General features: G+C 49.9%; 1 protein-coding gene across 2 annotated transcripts in view; it reads right to left on the bottom strand.

The window, feature by feature from the left end:
* XAB2 (XPA binding protein 2) overlaps positions 1-17,076 on the bottom strand; it is a 200,784-nt gene that overhangs the window by 158,222 nt on the left and 25,486 nt on the right. The gene's annotated exons all lie outside the window — the stretch shown is intronic.

Raw genomic sequence — 17,076 nt, 5'->3', positions numbered from 1 at the left:
CGGCTCGTGACGAGGGCGTGGGTCACGGTTTTTCTAGTGTCGACGGGGATCCAGCGGAAGATCTTGCGGAGCATGCGGAGGGTGAGGAAGCAGGCGGAGGACACGGCGTTGACTTGCTTGGTCATGGTGAGAAGAGGGTCCAAGATGAAGCCGAGGTTGCAGGCGTGGTCTGTGGGGGTCGGTGCGGTGCCGAGGGCCGTCGGCCACCAGGAGTCGTCCCAAGCGGACGGGGTGTTGCCGAGGATGAGGACTTCCGTTTTGTCAGAGTTCAGCTTTAGGCGGCTGAGCCTCATCCAATCTGCGACGTCCTTCATGCCCTCTTGTAGGTTGGTCTTGGCGCTGGTGGGGTCCTTGGTGAGGGAGAGTATAAGTTGGGTGTCGTCGGCGTAGGAGGTGATGATGATGTCGTGCTTGCGTACGATGTCGGCGAGGGGGCTCATGTAGACATTGAAGAGTGTCGGGCTGAGCGATGAGCCTTGAGGTACGCCGCAGATGATCTCGGTGGGGTTTGAGCGAAACGGTGGGAGGTAAACTCTTTGAGATCGGTTTGAGAGGAAGGAGACGATCCAGTCCAGGGCCTGGCCTTGGATCCCGGTGGAGTGGAGGCGGGTAAATTAGGGTGCGGTGACAGACGGTGTCGAAGGCAGCTGAGAGGTCGAGGAAGATGAGGGCGACTGTTTCACCGTTGTCCATCAGGGTTCTGATGTCGTCTGTGACTGAGATGAGGGCGGTTTCAGTGCTGTAGTTGGTTCGGAATCCGGTTTGTGAAGGGTCGAGCAGGTTGTTGTCTTCCAGGAAGGTGGTCAGCTGTTTGTTGACGGTCTTCTCTATTACCTTGGCGGGGAAGGGGAGGAGCGAGATGGGGCAGAAGTTTTTCAGGTCGCTCGGGTCAGCCGTAGGTTTCTTTAGTAGGGTGTTGACTTCGGCGTGTTTCCAGCATTCGGGGAAGGTAGCAGAAGAAAACGAAGAGTTGATGACGGCCTGGAGGTGCGGGGCGATGAAGTCGTCGGCTTTATTGAAGATGAAGTGAGGGCAGGGCTCCGATGGGGCGCCGGAGTGGATCGAGTTCATGGTGGTTTTGGTTTCTTCGGTGTTGATGTGGGTCCAGTCGTTGAGGGTGATGGTCGGGGGTGTGGGTTCGGTGATGCTTGGTTGGGTGGGTCTGGTGTCCGAAGCGGTCGTGGAGGTCGCAGATCTTGCGATGGAAGAAGGTGGCGAGGGAGTTGCACAAGTCTTGTGAGGGCGTGACGGCGTTGGCGTTGGGGTTGGAGAACTCTTTGACGTTGCTAAAAAGTTCTCTGCTGTTGTGGCTGTTTTTGTCCAGTCTGTCGGTGAAAAAGTTCCTTTTGGCAGCACGGATCAGGTGGTGGTGTTGTTAGCGGGTTGCGTTTTTGAGGGCGGTCATGTTGTCGGCGGTGTGGTCCTTGCGCCAGGCCTTCTCGAGGGCGCGACAAGTTTTCTTCGATTCTTTGAGGGTGTCAGAGAACCAGAGAGGTTTTTTGGTGATGGCCTGTTGATGCGTGCGTCTGAGGGGAGCAAGGTTGTCTGCGCAGTTGGAGATCCAGTTCGAGAGGCTGCGTCGTTGGGGTCGGTGGTGAGGGTGGGTTGGTTGACGGCGAGTGCGGAGAAGAGTTGCTCTTCTGGGATTTTGTTCCACTGTCGACGAGGGATGGGTTGGGTGCGGAGGTGGCGAGTCTCGCGTCGGAATGTGAAATGGACACAGCTGTGGTCGGTCCATTGTAGAGCGGAGGTGTGGCTAAAGAAGACGTGTTTGCTGGCGGAGAAGATAGGGTCAAGCGTGTGTCCGGCGATGTGGGTGGCGGTGTTCACCAGTTGCTTGAGGCCGAGGTTGTCGAGCAGGGCGGTGGTGTTGGGGTCGTTGTTTTGTTCCAGTTGGAAGTTGAGGTCGCCTAGGAGGATGTAGTCCGGCGAGGCGACGGCGTGCAGGGAAATGAAGTCGGCGATGGAGTCGCTGAAAGGGGCGCGCGGTCCGGGGGGACGGTAGACGAGGGATCCTCGGAGGGTGGTCCTGGGGTCGGTGCGAATCTGAAAATGCAGATGTTCAGCGGCGAGAGGGGTGTCTTCGGTGGAGGTGGTGACGCTGATGGAGTCTTTGAAGACGATGGCGATACCTCCTCCTACTTGGTTGGTGCGGTCTTTTCTGGAGATCTTGTAGCCTTCGAGGATGGCAGTGGCGATGTCTGGGGCCGAAGAGGCGTTCATCCAGGTCTCCGTGATGAAGGCGACGTCCGGTGCTGTGGAGTCCAGGAGGTCCCAGAGTTCAACGGCGTGCTTGTGGACAGAACGAGCGTTGACCAGGATGCACTTGAGGTGTTTGATGGCGCGTGGGCTGGTGGTCGTGGTAGTTGCGTTGTGGAAGATGCGTTTGCAGGAGTTGCAGGCGAAGGGTCCATGGGTGCGTTTGGGGTGAGCTTGGAAGCAGGTGTTGGAGCGCCCTGGGTGGAGGGCGTGGAGGGGTCGTAGTGGATCAGCGGGGCTTGGGAGAGCTGAGGACCAGGGGTCGTGGCGCTGGGCGCGGGCCAGGCGCGGACGGGCGCAGATGGGCTTGCCTCTGGCGCGCCTCCGGCGCGCGGACGCGCAGCGGCCGCCATAAGAGGGAGGAGGGGGGGAGGGGTCAGCTGGGGGTGAATGGGAGCTGGGGGGGTGCAGGAGGTCGCGGCGGGAAAGCGCGAGGGGGGGGGGGGGGACAGGTAGAGTGAGAAGAGCCGGGGAAGGGGGGTTTAAGGGTGGTGAGTGTTAGGAGGTTTAGGAGATTAGGGAGAGAGATAGGAGTAGGGTTGGGAAGATAGGGGAGGGGGGGTTGTAGAGGTGGGTGAGGGTGAGAGGTAGAGTGAGAGGATAGGAAGATAGGTAACAGAGGGGGTGGCGGGAAGGGGGGGAGAGATAGAGAAATAGATAGATGGAGAAATAGGTGGAGAGATAGAAAAATAGGTAGATAGGAGGAGGTGGTGAGTGAGGGAGTTAGATAGTGAGATAGAGAGATAGGTAGATTGGTAGATAGGAGGAGTGAGGGAGGCAGATAGCGAACGGGGTAGATAGGGGTGATAGAGAGGGGGAGGCGAGTGAGGGAGGGGGATGAGGCAGGAGGGCAGGCACGGGAAGAAACAGAAGACGGAGGACGGAGAAAGCAGAAGAGCAGAAGAGCAGAAGAGCAGAAGAGCAGAAGAGCAGAAGAGCAGAAGAGCAGAAGAGCAGAAGACGAAGGGGCAGAAGACGAAGGGGCAGAAGACGAAGGGGCAGAAGACGAAGGGGCAGAAGACAGAGGATCACAGAAGAAGATACAGAAGATGAAGAACAGAAGGCAGAAGACCACAGAAGAAGATGAAGAAGGAGAGGCGACAGGAGAGGCTGAGAAGCACACAGAAGAAGAGAGAAGACGGGGAATAGAAGAGTACAGAAGAAGATTACAGAAGAGGAGCGAGGAGGAAGAACAGAGAGGAAGAAAAGAAGCAGGAGAGAGGGTGAGTAGCGCGGGGCAGGGCGAGGGGCTGGGAGGTACTTACTGCGAGGTGGGTCTCAGGAACCTGGAGGAGCTGCAGCGGCAGAGGGAGCGACCTACCCTTGGGTCAAGGGTCGCTACCACTGTCGCGCAGCGGCCGCCATAAGAGGGAGGAGGGGGGGGAGGGGTCAGCTGGGGGCGAATGGGAGCTGGGGGGCAGGGGCGTGCAGGAGGTCGCGGCGGGAAAGCGCGAGGGAGGGGGGGGGACAGGTAGAGTGAGAAGAGCCAGGGGAGGGGGGTTTAAGGGTGGAGGGGGGTGAGTGTTAGGAGGTTTAGGAGATTAGGGAGAGAGATAGGAGTAGGGTTGGGAAGATAGGGGAGGGGGGGTTGTAGAGGTGCGTGAGAGGTAGAGTGAGAGGATAGGAAGATAGGTAACAGAGGGGGTGGCGGGAAGGGGGGAGAGATAGAGAAATAGATAGATGGAGAAATAGGTGGAGAGATAGAAACATAGGTAGATAGGAGGAGGTGGTGAGTGAGGGAGTTAGATAGTGAGATAGAGAGATAGGTAGATTGGTAGATAGGAGGAGTGAGGGAGGCAGATAGCGAACGGGGTAGATAGGGGTGATAGAGAGGGGGAGGCGAGTGAGGGAGGGGGATGAGGCAGGAGCAGGAGGGCAGGCGCGGGAAGAAACAGAAGACAGAGGACGGAGAAAGCAGAAGACAGAAGAGCAGAAGAGCAGAAGAGCAGAAGACAGAGGATCACAGAAGAAGATACAGAAGATGAAGAACAGAAGGCAGAAGACCACAGAAGAAGATGAAGAAGAAGAGAGGCGACAGGAGAGGCTGAGGAGCACACAGAAGAAGAGAGAAGACGGGGAATAGAAGAGTACAGAAGAGGAGCGAGGAGGAAGAACAGAGAGGAAGAAAAGAAGCAGGAGAGAGGGTGAGTAGCGCGGGGCAGGGCAAGGGGCTGGGAGGTGGGGGGTACTTACTGCGAGGTGGGTCTCAGGAACCTGGAGGAGCTGGAGGAGCTGCAGCGGCAGGGGGAGCGACCTACCCTTGGATAAATCTCTTTTAGCTTTTAGGTAACAGGTTTGTATGCATTTGACAATCCACCTGGCAATGCCTTGTTTGGATATGGGGTTACCTGCATGTGATTTTTGGAAAGCTACGAACAATTGTTTTGTTTTCCGAAATAGTTTTGTTCTGTCAATGTAATACATTAGCGCTCTTTTTATATCTAACGTATGTAATGCCCTTTCTGCTACTGAGTCTGGCTGTGGGAAGAAGACTGGGAGTTCTACCGTTTGATTTAGATGAAACGGTGATATGACTTTTGGTAAGAATTGTGGATTTGTACGGAGAACCACTTTATGTTTATGTATTTGTTTAAAGGGTTCTTGAATAGTAAACGCCTGTATTTAAAAAATTGGATTTGACAAGAATGCATGGGTTCAAATGGTGGGCCCATGAGTCGTGTTAACACAATATTAAGATTCCACGAAGGCACTGGTGGTGTCCTTGGGGGTATGATTCTTTTTAGTCCTTCCATAAAGGCTTTAATAACGGAGATTCTAAAAAGCGATCTTGTATGTTTAATCTGCAGATAAGCAGATATTGCAGTGAGATGTATTTTCATGGAAGAGAAGGCTAGATTGGACTTTTGTAAGTGTAGTAAGTAACTTACAATGTTTTGTGTGGAGGCGTCTAGTGGCGTAATCTGATTAGTTTGGCAGCAACAAAAAAATCTTTTCCATTTGTTAGCATAACAATGTCTGGTTGTGGGTTTGTTTAATGACCTCCATACACTCTTTTGAAAGGTTTAGATATCCAAATTCTAAGACTTCAGGAGACAGATTGCTAGGTTGAGCGATGCTGGATTCGGGTGTCTGATCTGTTGTTTGTGTTGTGTTAACAGATCTGGTCTGTTTGGTAGTTTGATGTGGGGTACCACAGATAGGTCCAACAGTGTGGTGTACCACGGTTGGCGAGCCCACGTTGGTGCTATAAGTATTAGTTTGAGTTTGTTTTGACTCAGTTTGTTGACCAGATAAGGAATGAGCGGGAGACGGGGTAAAGCGTAAGCAAATATACCTGACCAGCTGATCCATAGAGCATTGCTCTTGGACTGAGGGTGAGGGTACCTGGACGCGAAGTTTTGGCATTTTGTGTTTTCTTTTGTTGCAAATAGATCTATGTTTGGTGTCCCCCAGCGGCAGAAGTGATCTTGTAGAATCTGGGGATGTATTTCCTATTCATTTGTTTGCTGTTGATCTCGACTGAGATTGTCAGCCAACTGATTTTGAATGCCTGGTATGTATTGTGCTATCAGGCGAATGTTGTTGTAAATTGCCCAATGCCACATTTTTTGTGCTAAGAGTCACAGCTGTGACGAGTGTGTCCCCCCCCGTTTGTTTAGATAATACATTGTTGTCATATTGTCTGTTTTGACAGGAATGTGTTTGTGGGTTAGAAGTGGCTGAAACACTTTTAATGCTAGAAATACCGCTAGCAGTTCCAAGTGATTTATGTGAAGTAGTTTTTGTTGATTGTTCCATTGACCTTGTATGCTGTGATTGTTGAGGTGTGCTCCCCACCCAATCATGGAATCGTCTGTTGTGATAATGACGTGAGGCACTGGGTCTTGAAAAGGACACCCTTTGTTTAAATTTACAGGGTTCCACCATTGAAGCGAAGAGTGTGTTTGGCTGTCTATCAACACTAGATCTTGGAGTTGACCCTGTGCCTGCGTCCATTGTTTTGCTAGGCACTGCTGTAAGTGCCGCATGTGTAGTCTTGCGTTTGGGACAATAGCTATGCATGAGGACATCATGCCTAGTAGTTTCATTACAAACCTTACCGTGTATTGTTGGTTTGGTTGCATGCTTGATCTTACATTTTGGAACGACTGAACTCTTTGTGGACTTGGAGTGGCAATTGTTCTTTGTGTGTTGTGTTGCTCCCAAGTATTGTTGTATTTGGGATGGTTGTAGATGTGATTTTTGGTAATTTATAGAAAACCCTAGTTTGTGTAGAGTATCTATGACGTATGGCGCGTGAAATTGACATTGTTGCCGAGTGTTGGCTTTTATTAGCCAATTGTTCAAATATGGGAATACGTGCATGTGCTGTCTCCTTATATGAGCTGCTACTACGGCTAGACATTTTGTAAATACTCTGGGGGCTGTTGTTATTCCGAACGGTAGCACTTTGAATTGATAATGTTTGCCTTGTATTACAAACTTGAGGTATTTCCTGTGAGATGGATGGATGGGTATGTGAAAATACGCATCCTTGAGATCCAGTGTTGTCATGTATTCCCCTTTTTTTAATAAGGGAACTACATCCTGAAGTGTTACCATGTGGAAATGATCTGATTTGATGAAGAAATTCAGTGTTCTGAGATCTAAGATGGGCCTTAATGTTTTGTCCTTTTTTGGAACAAGGAAGTACAGGGAGTAAACGCCTGTTCCCTTCTGGTGATAGGGTACTAGCTCTATGGCTTGTTTTTGTAGCAGTGTTTGGACCTCTATTTGTAATAGTTCTAAGTGTTGTGGAGATAATCTGTGCGCTTTTGGTGGAACATCTGGAGGGAATGTTGTGAATTCTATGCAATAACCATATTGGATAATTGATAGGACCCACGTGTCTGTGGTAATGTGTGTCCAGTTGTGGTAGTATTTGGTTAGCCTCCCCCCCACTGGTGACAAGTGTTGGGGTAGTGTGACATTGATGTTATTGTTTGCTAGGGCTTGGTATGGAGGTCCTCTGTAGGAGCCACAAAACCCCCCTCTTTGGTGTTGCGACTGGTAGGTGGGTTTTGTTTGGGAGGTCGATGGTTCAGATATTTGTTGTCAACCCCCCCCCCCCTAAACTGTAATTTCCTAAATGTGCCTCTGTACTGTGAGGAGTAGAGCGCGCCCATGGCTTTGGCCGTGTCCGTGTCTTTTTTCATCTTCTCGATCACGGTATCCACCTCCGGCCCAAACAACTGATGTTGATTAAACGGCATATTTAGTACCGCTTGTTGTATTTCTGATTTAAATCCAGAACTTCGCATTGTTACAGCTGTGTTAATAGTCCGTGCTGCTGTATCTGCAGAGTCTAAGGCAGACCGTATTTGATTGTTCGATATGGCCTATCCCTCTTCAACTACTTGTTGGGCACGTTTTTGGTGTTCCTTGGGCAAATGCTGGATGATGTCTTGCATTTCGTCCCAGTGCGCCCTGTCGTAGCGTGCAAGCAGGGCCTGTGAGTTTGCAATTCGCCATTGATTGGCTGCTTGCGATGCCACTCTTTTCCCCCCTGCGTCGAATTTTCGACTTGCTTTAACAGGGGGTGGGGCATCCCCTGATGATTGTGAATTCGCCCTTTTTCTTGCAGCCCCCACAACCACTGAGTCTGGAGGGAGCTGTTGGGTTATAAACACTGGGTCTGACAGGGGCGGTTTATATTTCTTTTCGACCCTTGGCGTGATGGCCCTCCCTTTTACAGGCTCTTGGAATACCTGTTGGGCGTGCTTGAGCATGCCCGGTAGCATTGGTAAAGTTTGGTATGATGCGTGAGTGGATGCCAGAGTGTTGAAAAGGAAGTCATCCTCCACTGGTTCCGAGTGCATTGTTACGTTGTGGAACGTAGCTGCCCTGGCTAGTACTTGCGTATATACTGTACTGTCCTCTGGCGGTGAAGGCTTGTTTGGATAACACTCTGGGCTGTTGTCCGATATAGGTGGGTCGTATAGATCCCAGGGATCCGCATCATCTTGGGTCATCCCAGTATGTGTGGGTGACTGCGCCATTGGTGTACCCACTGGTGACAAGTGTGGTGATTGCAGTGGGGATGGTTGTGGTGAGAACTGTGGTGGTGGTGGTGACTTGTCTCTAACCACTTTGGCTTTCGGTTGCATTTCAGTTTCTTGAAAGGCTAGTTTTTTTTTGGATTTAGGAGGGGGGATGGTTTATATCTTCCCTGTGTCCTTCTGGATTTCTAACCTTTGTTGCATTTGGTCATGTTTTTCTACATCCAGATCTTGCTCAAATCTATGCCTTTCTTTGAGCTGCATAGAAAGCCCTTGCTCCCCAGTGTAGAAAGAGCGTTTCGGCTCCGAAGCCGGTTTTTTCGGTACCGAAATTCCCAACGAAATTGTCTTTTTCGGTTCCGATGAGCTTTTTCGAGGTTTGCTTGACTCGATAACTCTATGCCAAATTTTTTCGGTGCCGGAATCTCGACCGGAGTCTGAAGTCTTCGGCAAATCTTTGGCCTTTTTCTGTGGCAATGTTATTTGGTCACTGTCTTTTCTGTGGGTTGAGCCATGGCCTGCTGGCAGTGGCGTCCCTGTGGCCGTGATTTTTTTGGTGTGACCCTGGGTGTGGGACGGGGCAGGTTTACTCACAGTTTGCCGCGCCGTCGAGGGTCGATCACCGTCGGATTCATCTGAGTCCGTTTCTTGGATGGAAATTCTATCTTCCTCCTCGATGTCGAGATCTTGTTTCAGTTTCGACGCCATTTGTAGTCTTCTTGCGCGTCGATCTCTTAAGGTTTCCTTCGATCGAAACGCTCGGCAAGCTTCACAAGTATCCTCTCTGTGTTCGGGCGACAAACACAGGTTACAGACCCGGTGCTGGTCTGTATAAGGATACTTTGCGTGACACTTAGGACAGAAACGGAAGGGGGTCCGGTCCATTAGTCTTGGACGACAGGTGTGGTCGGGCCGACCAGGCCTTGATGAAGAGCGGAAGCCCAGAAGGGCCGCCGAAGTGGTCTTGATGTCGGTGCCAATACACTAAAACTAAACCGGTACCGAACGAGAACAATACTGACGAATTTGAGATACTTAGCTAAATTTCCCGATTCGAAATACGGAGCGAAGAGGAACACGTCCAAACCAGATGGAGGAAAGAAAACAATCTAAAATGGAGTTGACGCCCATGCGCAGTAGAGCCGAAAGGGAGGAGTCACTCTTTCCCGTGACTCGAAAAGACTTCTTAGAAGAAAAACAACTTGTAAAACTCCGAGCCCAACACTAGATGGCAGGAACAGTGCACAGCATGTGTATCTGCAGCTACACATGCCATCAAACATATATATATATATATATATATATATATATATACACATATACACATATACACATATATATACACACACACACACAAACACACACACACACACACACGTGTCTAACCAATCCTATGATGCTATTGGATACACATACCCCACTCAGTAAATGGCATCTAATATATATATATATATTTTTTAATGAAAATGCCTCTTTTCTCCATTAACCATGCCAGGGAACAAATCTGGGTAGTCCTCATCCATATTTTACATACTCCATATCCTTTATTTACCCCTCAATCATAAGTTATATCTTACCCAAGCTCTGTTATTTAGTTGGACTCCATTCATGGTTACTTTCTCTGAGCCATCCCTCTCCACCTTCTGTTGGTGTTTAGGTCGAACTGTCTGAGGCCTAAGTGTGCATCCAGTCCAAGGAATTGATACACACTTCATTACCTGGCTACAGGTTCCATTTGCTATATCCTGAATCAATACTGTCTCCTTCACCATACCCCACTTTTACTATTTTGCTAGATCATTCACAAAAAAACAGTGAATTTATGTTTTGCTGTCCGGCTTAAATGTTTTTTAAAAAAAACAAAGGGATATATAATTATGATTTCTTGTTTAAATCGATATATACGAGAGGCGTGGCTTGGCACTAGCCAAGATGGACACACACTAATAGTGCTCCGTGGAGGGAGACAAATTAACCTCTACGTCCATCCCAATCTCCGGGATCCTGAAACAATCGGAGGCCCGTTGTGAGTGTTAAGGCTCCTGGTGTCCCTGGGCTGCTGCTTGCAGCGCCCAGAGTTGGCTGAGGAATGACTGTGGCGGGAGGCATGTGCGGTGAAGACCGCGAGACAGAGGAGTATCCGCACGCCACGCTGGAGGCCGGCTGAGACAATAGGCCTCCATCCTGCCAAAATCTGCTCGACAAAGGGAGTTTCACTATCGGCTGCACAGAGGAGCACAGCCGTTAAGGAGCTTTGCAGCAACAATGGGGCCCTCCCTAACTGCAGCCAGGAAGAGGCTTGTGGATGCGGCCTGTGGTAGAAGCAGCTTCGGGGTTTGCGCCTGCAGTCCCAGTCTGAACTACTCGGCAGCTGGAGTGGCGGTGGCACTACCAGGAGGGACCAGTTAGAAAACCCTCCTCCCCACCCCTCGCCTACCACTCAGCTCTCCTTTGTCGCAGTGTTCCCTGCACTGGTTGCAGTAGGAACCGGAGGACCGCCGATTGCCACTGTTTACATCCATCGGCAGGGGGAGCGCAGAGACACACCGTGCACTGCACAGCTGAGAATTGCGTTCCAGCAGGCCCTATTAATGGTGGACTGCAGGCATCCGGGCCCCAGTCCTGGTACAGTGAGTGCACTGGTGGGATGAGTGAGTAAACAAGCATGCAGGCTGGAGTCTGACATTCTGAATTGCTCCCCACCCTGCTGCACTGCAAGGTCTTCAGCTGACCCAGACATACAGCTACATCTGTTCTATTGGCAAACAGACCAAGCAAGGTGCCAGGGGGCTAGATGCTCCCCAAGGGCAACATTAACATGCATCACAACCTGTACTTATTGCTGCGCTTTGGGGCTGTCATGATCTCCCAAGGAGCCCGGCTACGCTTGCCCTGTGCTGAGCCCTTTCTATCTCTCTGGGCTGTGACTGGTGATATTCAGAGTCAGGACGAGGAAGAGACCATGCCTGTTGGTTTTCTGGAGGCCAGGCCCCCTCCTAGAGACATACTATGGTAAAGTCCAGGGGGCCCGTTGTGCCCCAAGCTGACAAAATGGACAATTATGCTGTCCCAAGGGTGCAGGCCGACAAAGAAGATCAGGGGCAGAGCCTACAGTTATCGGCAATCCCTCCTTGGGGGCATTATGGCAGCGATTCAGGATTTAAAAGGCACATGGAACCCAAACTGGATGCTGTGACAGTCAATGTCACCCTTCTGCAGGTTGACTTCAAGAAAATAAGTGAGAAGGTGACAGTCGCGGAATTGCACATTAATCTACTTCATTCCACTACTAAGAGACTGGAATCCCAAGTGAAGTTTCTTACAAACCTAACCACTACCATGACAGCAGAACTCGAGGACCAGGAGGGCAGAGCAAGGAGAAACAACATCAGAGTGGTTGGGTCCCAGAGGGGCCTGAGGGCCAGTGTGTGGACTTTTCCTTGAGGACCTTAATGTCAATACCCTCCGCCCCAAGCATCTGTCCAAATTTTTCTCAGTAAGAGAGCCCATAGGGTGCCAATACCTCTGTCCGTGCCTGGTGCCCCACCCCCCCTGCCCTCCGCCATGGACTATCCTCACCCAAATATTTTACTTTCAGGACAAAGATGTAATTCTCCTGGCGGCACACTCAAAAGACCATCTAAAATTCAAAAATACTGTAATTCACTTCTTCCCAGACGACCTGGGACTGGTTGGAGGGATGTCGCGCCCCTGGACGGTGAACCGGCCAGCGGGAAGGAGGTCACTTGGACAAAGACACTAACAATCCCCCAGACGGACGGACTGAAGAACTTGCTCTCAAAGACCCATGAACAATGCATGTTTCACGCTAATTATTTGCCTCTGTACAGGTAATGATCGAGGTTGTAAGTGATTTCTCTCTGGGGCTAGAGAGGACGCACACGTTGGGCCAGGTAGCAAACCTGTACGTTTAAGGGCTCATGAAGAGCGACAGTGTCTTTGCCACAAGGGATATAACTGATGAGCTATGGCCGCGTCTCAGGATGTACATTTTTTGTTTTGTCTTATTGATGGAGTACAATAATACTGTTTTAAATAAGATCCGTCGGTTGGTCATGGCGGAGCCAGCCAACTCCTGTTAGTCTGCAATTGCATGACACTGTTTGGCCGACAGGCCCTCTGTAGGTTGGGGTGGTGTGCAGTTTGGAGCCTACAATGCAGGGTAGCGAGTGTTATTACTTAGTTGGTTTTGACTTTTTGTGATGCTATTACAGTTTTCCGTTTTTAAAACGCTTGGTTGCAGTACAGTCAGGTGGGAATGAATCTCAAGGGAACTGCATCAGTGACTGAGTGTGTAGTTTCACTTGGGGTACTCCAGGGGGCACAATAGTAAAATGCTCTGTATACCTCCTTGACCACTAAGGGACTTGATGACTGCGCAGACTTTGAGAGACCTTGCCATTCACACACTCGCTGAGGAGCAAACCTACTTAGATCAGGACCAGACGTGGAAGAAATAACCAGGGCAATACGAGCGTTGTAGTCAGGGAGAGCGACGGGGGCAAATGGTCTGCCTGTAGACCTATACAAATGCAAAACTGTCAAAATGGGAGATTACCTACTAAATATGTTTCAGGCAGCTAGGGAGGTGGGGAGTCTACCTGAGGACCAAAGAACCACCACTTTGATTGTCATCATTAAGAAGGTTAAACCAGCAGTTGAGTGTGGGTCGAGGCTATGGTTCTGGCAGAGGCCTTGGCAATCAGAATGTGGGAGGTAATCACTACAGTTATCCGGACCAATCCGGATTTATGCCACATAGAGGGGCACGTTTAAATGTCCGAGGTCTATACAGAGTACTACATGTAACCGAAGCTCCCTTCAACGAACCAGCTGCACTGAACTCTAAGATGGTGTTTGATAGCCTTGAATGGAACTATCTGTTTGCTACGTTGGAACAGTTGGGCTTGGGACCCAAGTTTATCGGCTGGGTCAAGCTCTATGTGGCCCCTCTGGCGCAAGTGTGAGTTAATAATACACGGACTCGAGTCTTTGCCTTTCAGAAGGGCATGAGACAAGGGTGCCCGCTCTCCCCCATGATTTTTACATTGCCGCTTGAACATTTGGCTGCCTGTGTTCACAAGGACCCCCTCATATGCGGTATCTCAGTGGATCAGGAATGGGACAAAAGAATCTACCTGTACGCTCATGACATTTTGTTATATGTAATGAAACTAGAGCTCTTGATTGACAGGATCCTGCACATTTTTCAAATATTCGAAGATCCCTCCAGATATCGTATGAATTGGCAGAAATCCTTAATATTCCAATTGGTGGGAGGGATTCCACTTTTGCCCTCAAGATGTATGACCCCACTGGTACTCAATGGCTTTAAATATTTGGGTGTCTATGTCACAAGAGTATTTTTGGACATGAACTTACTCCCACAGTTAGAATAGTTCAGCAGAGACACTCCTCATTGGCAGGAACTCTTGTTATCCTTGATGGGCAGTGCAGCCCTCTTCAATATGATGACTCTCCCTCACTTATTATACATCCTACAGAACACGACCTATAGGATCCCACCAGATTTCATCCCAAAAATTTGATCATGAGTTACGTCAATTGCTATGAGACAGTGGTACCTCAAGTATAGCTCTACGAAAGCTGCAAAGGAGCATCTATAAGAAAGGTCTGGCAGTTCCTGACATTCTCAACTACTACTGGGCCACCCAACTAGTGGCAGTCAATGACTTGGTGTTTACTGACCATGCGGAACCCGCATACTGTGTAGACAGAATGGCCATAGGCACCAGAGGCTAACCCCCTGTCCTTTATCGAAGGAGGCTTGAGTGAGATCTCCCTACACAGTTTCAGACGATGGTGAGGGTGTAGAAAGAAACTACTAAGTACTTGGGTTAGGAAACTAAGCTGATGGAAATGATCCCATTATGGGACAGTGGCCTCTTGGGTGAGTTGGGAGTCCTCAGAGGCTTTACAAAATGGGTGTTGATTGGTCTTGAGCATTTTAGGGGATGTGTGAAGGAGCAGGAATTTATGTCCTTTGAGACCCTACAACAAGAATATGAATTGGGAGGCTCAGAACAGTTTCAACATCTGAATGTCGATCTTGCTCTGCAGAGTCACTTTTTAGAGAAAGAACACTTACCTTCAGCAGCCCCTTTGGAGGCCCACCAGCATGCTATCAGATCCCCTAACCAACACACCCATTTCCACTATAAACAGGACGTTAGTGTGCACTTTCCCGGATCCTATAGTGGCCAGAGGGCATCATGGGATAGAGACCAATGAGTACTTGAGGATGACGACTGGGTAGCGGCCATATAGAGTCCCAGGGTAGTAGCAATACAAACTCATTTTAGATTAGTTCAGTTAAGGATACTACATAGGACATACTGTTCCAGAACAGAACATTAACATACCAGATGGGGAGAGGGGCCACCTGTTTATGCTTGAGAGTGTGTGGCCAGGAAGGAACCTTCTTCCATGTACTGTGGGGATGCCCCGTAAGGCAAGTCTATTGGGAAGGGGTGATGTGAATAATGGTCCTGGATCTAGAAGTCACCATGGAGGCTGCATGGCAATTCTTTAACATCACAGGTGAAGTGGCTTGGCCCAGATACCAAAGAATCTGGCTGATACTAGCAGCAACTGTTGCCAAACACAATTTTACGTGGACCTGGGGTGCTGTCTCCCCAGCAAACCGGTATAGATGACTAGCAAGCAGACTTAGATTGGTGCCAATGAGCGGAACACACTGTATACCCCAGCAAAGGCTGCCCTCACAAATGGGAAAAAGTGTGGGGTGGATAGCGCAGCTACTGGGGCTTGTGAATGGGCAGGGCTGTTGCCACAGTCTATAATGTAACCTCCCTGTGATTACATCTCTTGTGGAAGGGACTGTTTGCTAAATGCCTGGATATGTCATGCTATGTCAATCGTAATATTCATGCAAATGCTGTACTTCAAGTCAATCAATCAGCTACTGGACAAAAAACAATGACTGGCTGACTGTGTCATACTGAAGCAACAATGGTGTTAATGTATATCTGTATGTGTTAGCCTATGTGTTACCTGTGTGCCTGGGAACCGCTATGAAATTGGCTGTTTTAAATATGGTATCCACCTGCAAAATATATCCAGTCCCTCTAAACAAATCACTCAAACTTATTAAAAAGAAAGAGAGACTGCCTTTTTGTGTCATGCAAATGTCAGGAGTGAGTAACTTGCTGGTTCCCTATATACTTTTCTTTGCATTCCAGTATGTGAAGTCCTGAGTTTATAATTTGAAAATACTACACAATGCTAAAATTACAGATTTAGGGACTCCAAGCTTCATAACGTACTGCTGCACCTCCTAATTAATTGTGAGTGTGTGTGTATATAGTGCTAAATTGTAGGTCTTAAAACTGCATGACAATGCGCAATAGGTGAAACTTAGTGTCATACCTGCACCAGATAAAATGAGAAAACGCTAGTTCCCTCAGTACCACAAGTGGCTGTAAGGTGCAAAAACATGTTGAAGGGTAAGCATGTGCAGCAGCTCGGGTAGCATGCACAGGATTGTCAAGCAGTTTTTTTGCCCTGTTTGCTGATGGAGTTGGAGTGGCCACACTAGATGCTGTTGGAATGCGCCATGTAAATTCAGGCATTTACGGAATTTGACTGAACTGACAGTTTGCACTGAGCTAACAGACCGTTTACTTTCACCCGAATCTTATCCTCGGATGTCCCCATGGTTGAAACACATTCCAGCTTTTTGAAAGCACAACACCGTCCCTTGTGGTTCCAAGCAGAGAGGACCAACTGCCTTTCACCTCTGCATAGGCAACCCAGGACAGGAATAATCCAGCTGGCACATTCCAGCACTTTGCCGTGCTGGCATGTGTAAACAGATGCATCTTGGAGACTGGGCTGACCAGCTGTCGCAGACTTAGGGGGTCATTCCGACCCCGGCGGTCGCCGCCTGCCTGGCGGGAACCGCCATATGGCCGCTCCGCGGTCGAAAGACCGCTGGGGCCATTCTGACTTTCCCACTGGGCCGGCGGGCGCTAGCCAATATAGCGCCCGCTGGCCCAGCGGGAAAGAGGCCTGCAACACTGAAGCCGGCTCCGAATGGAGCCGGCGGTGTTGCAGGTGTGCGACGGGTGCAGTTGCACCCGTCGCGCTTTTCACTGTCTGCCAAGCAGACAGTGAAAAGCTTCATGGGGCCCTGTAAGGGGCCCCTGCACTGCCCATGCCGGTGGCATGGGCAGTGCAGGGGCCCCCAGGACATCCGTTCCCGCCATCCTGTTCCTGGCGGTGAAAACCGCCAGAAACAGGCTGGCGGGAAGGGGGTCAGAATCCCGCCATGGCGGATTTGGGCAACCGGGGGAAATCCGGCGGGAAACCGCCGGACCCGGTTTTCTGACCGGTCAGAATAGCCCAGGAAGCACCGCCAGCCTGTTGGCGGTGCTTCCGTCGTCCCCGGCCCTGGCGGTCTTTGACCGCCAGGGTCGGAATGAGGGCCTTAATTTTCCTTGACCCCCGTGAATGTGTAATTTTCTCCTGGGTGGCTAATGCAGAGACGCACTAGATTAAATGCACAGCATGGTCAGATGGGATGCCACAGGGAAAAGGAGCATGACCTGACTGGAAACCAAAACAAAATTTACAGCCCTGTTTACCACGGAGATCGGTAAACCACAAGTATTTATCTCAACTGCTCTAGACTGAAGAAAAAAGTCGTTCCTGAACAGACGCTAAAATGGTAACCAGTGTATTTATATAGTACTTAGTCTCTGCTCTCAGGGAGGGCTAAACACAGGAAGAGGCATGACAAATGCATGCCATGGAC

The sequence above is a fragment of the Pleurodeles waltl genome, chromosome 4_2, assembly GCF_031143425.1.
Source record: "Pleurodeles waltl isolate 20211129_DDA chromosome 4_2, aPleWal1.hap1.20221129, whole genome shotgun sequence".
Taxonomy (NCBI): Eukaryota; Metazoa; Chordata; class Amphibia; order Caudata; family Salamandridae; genus Pleurodeles; species Pleurodeles waltl.
The sequence above is the reverse complement of the archived record's forward strand: the minus strand, read 5'-3'. Positions and strand labels throughout refer to the sequence as shown.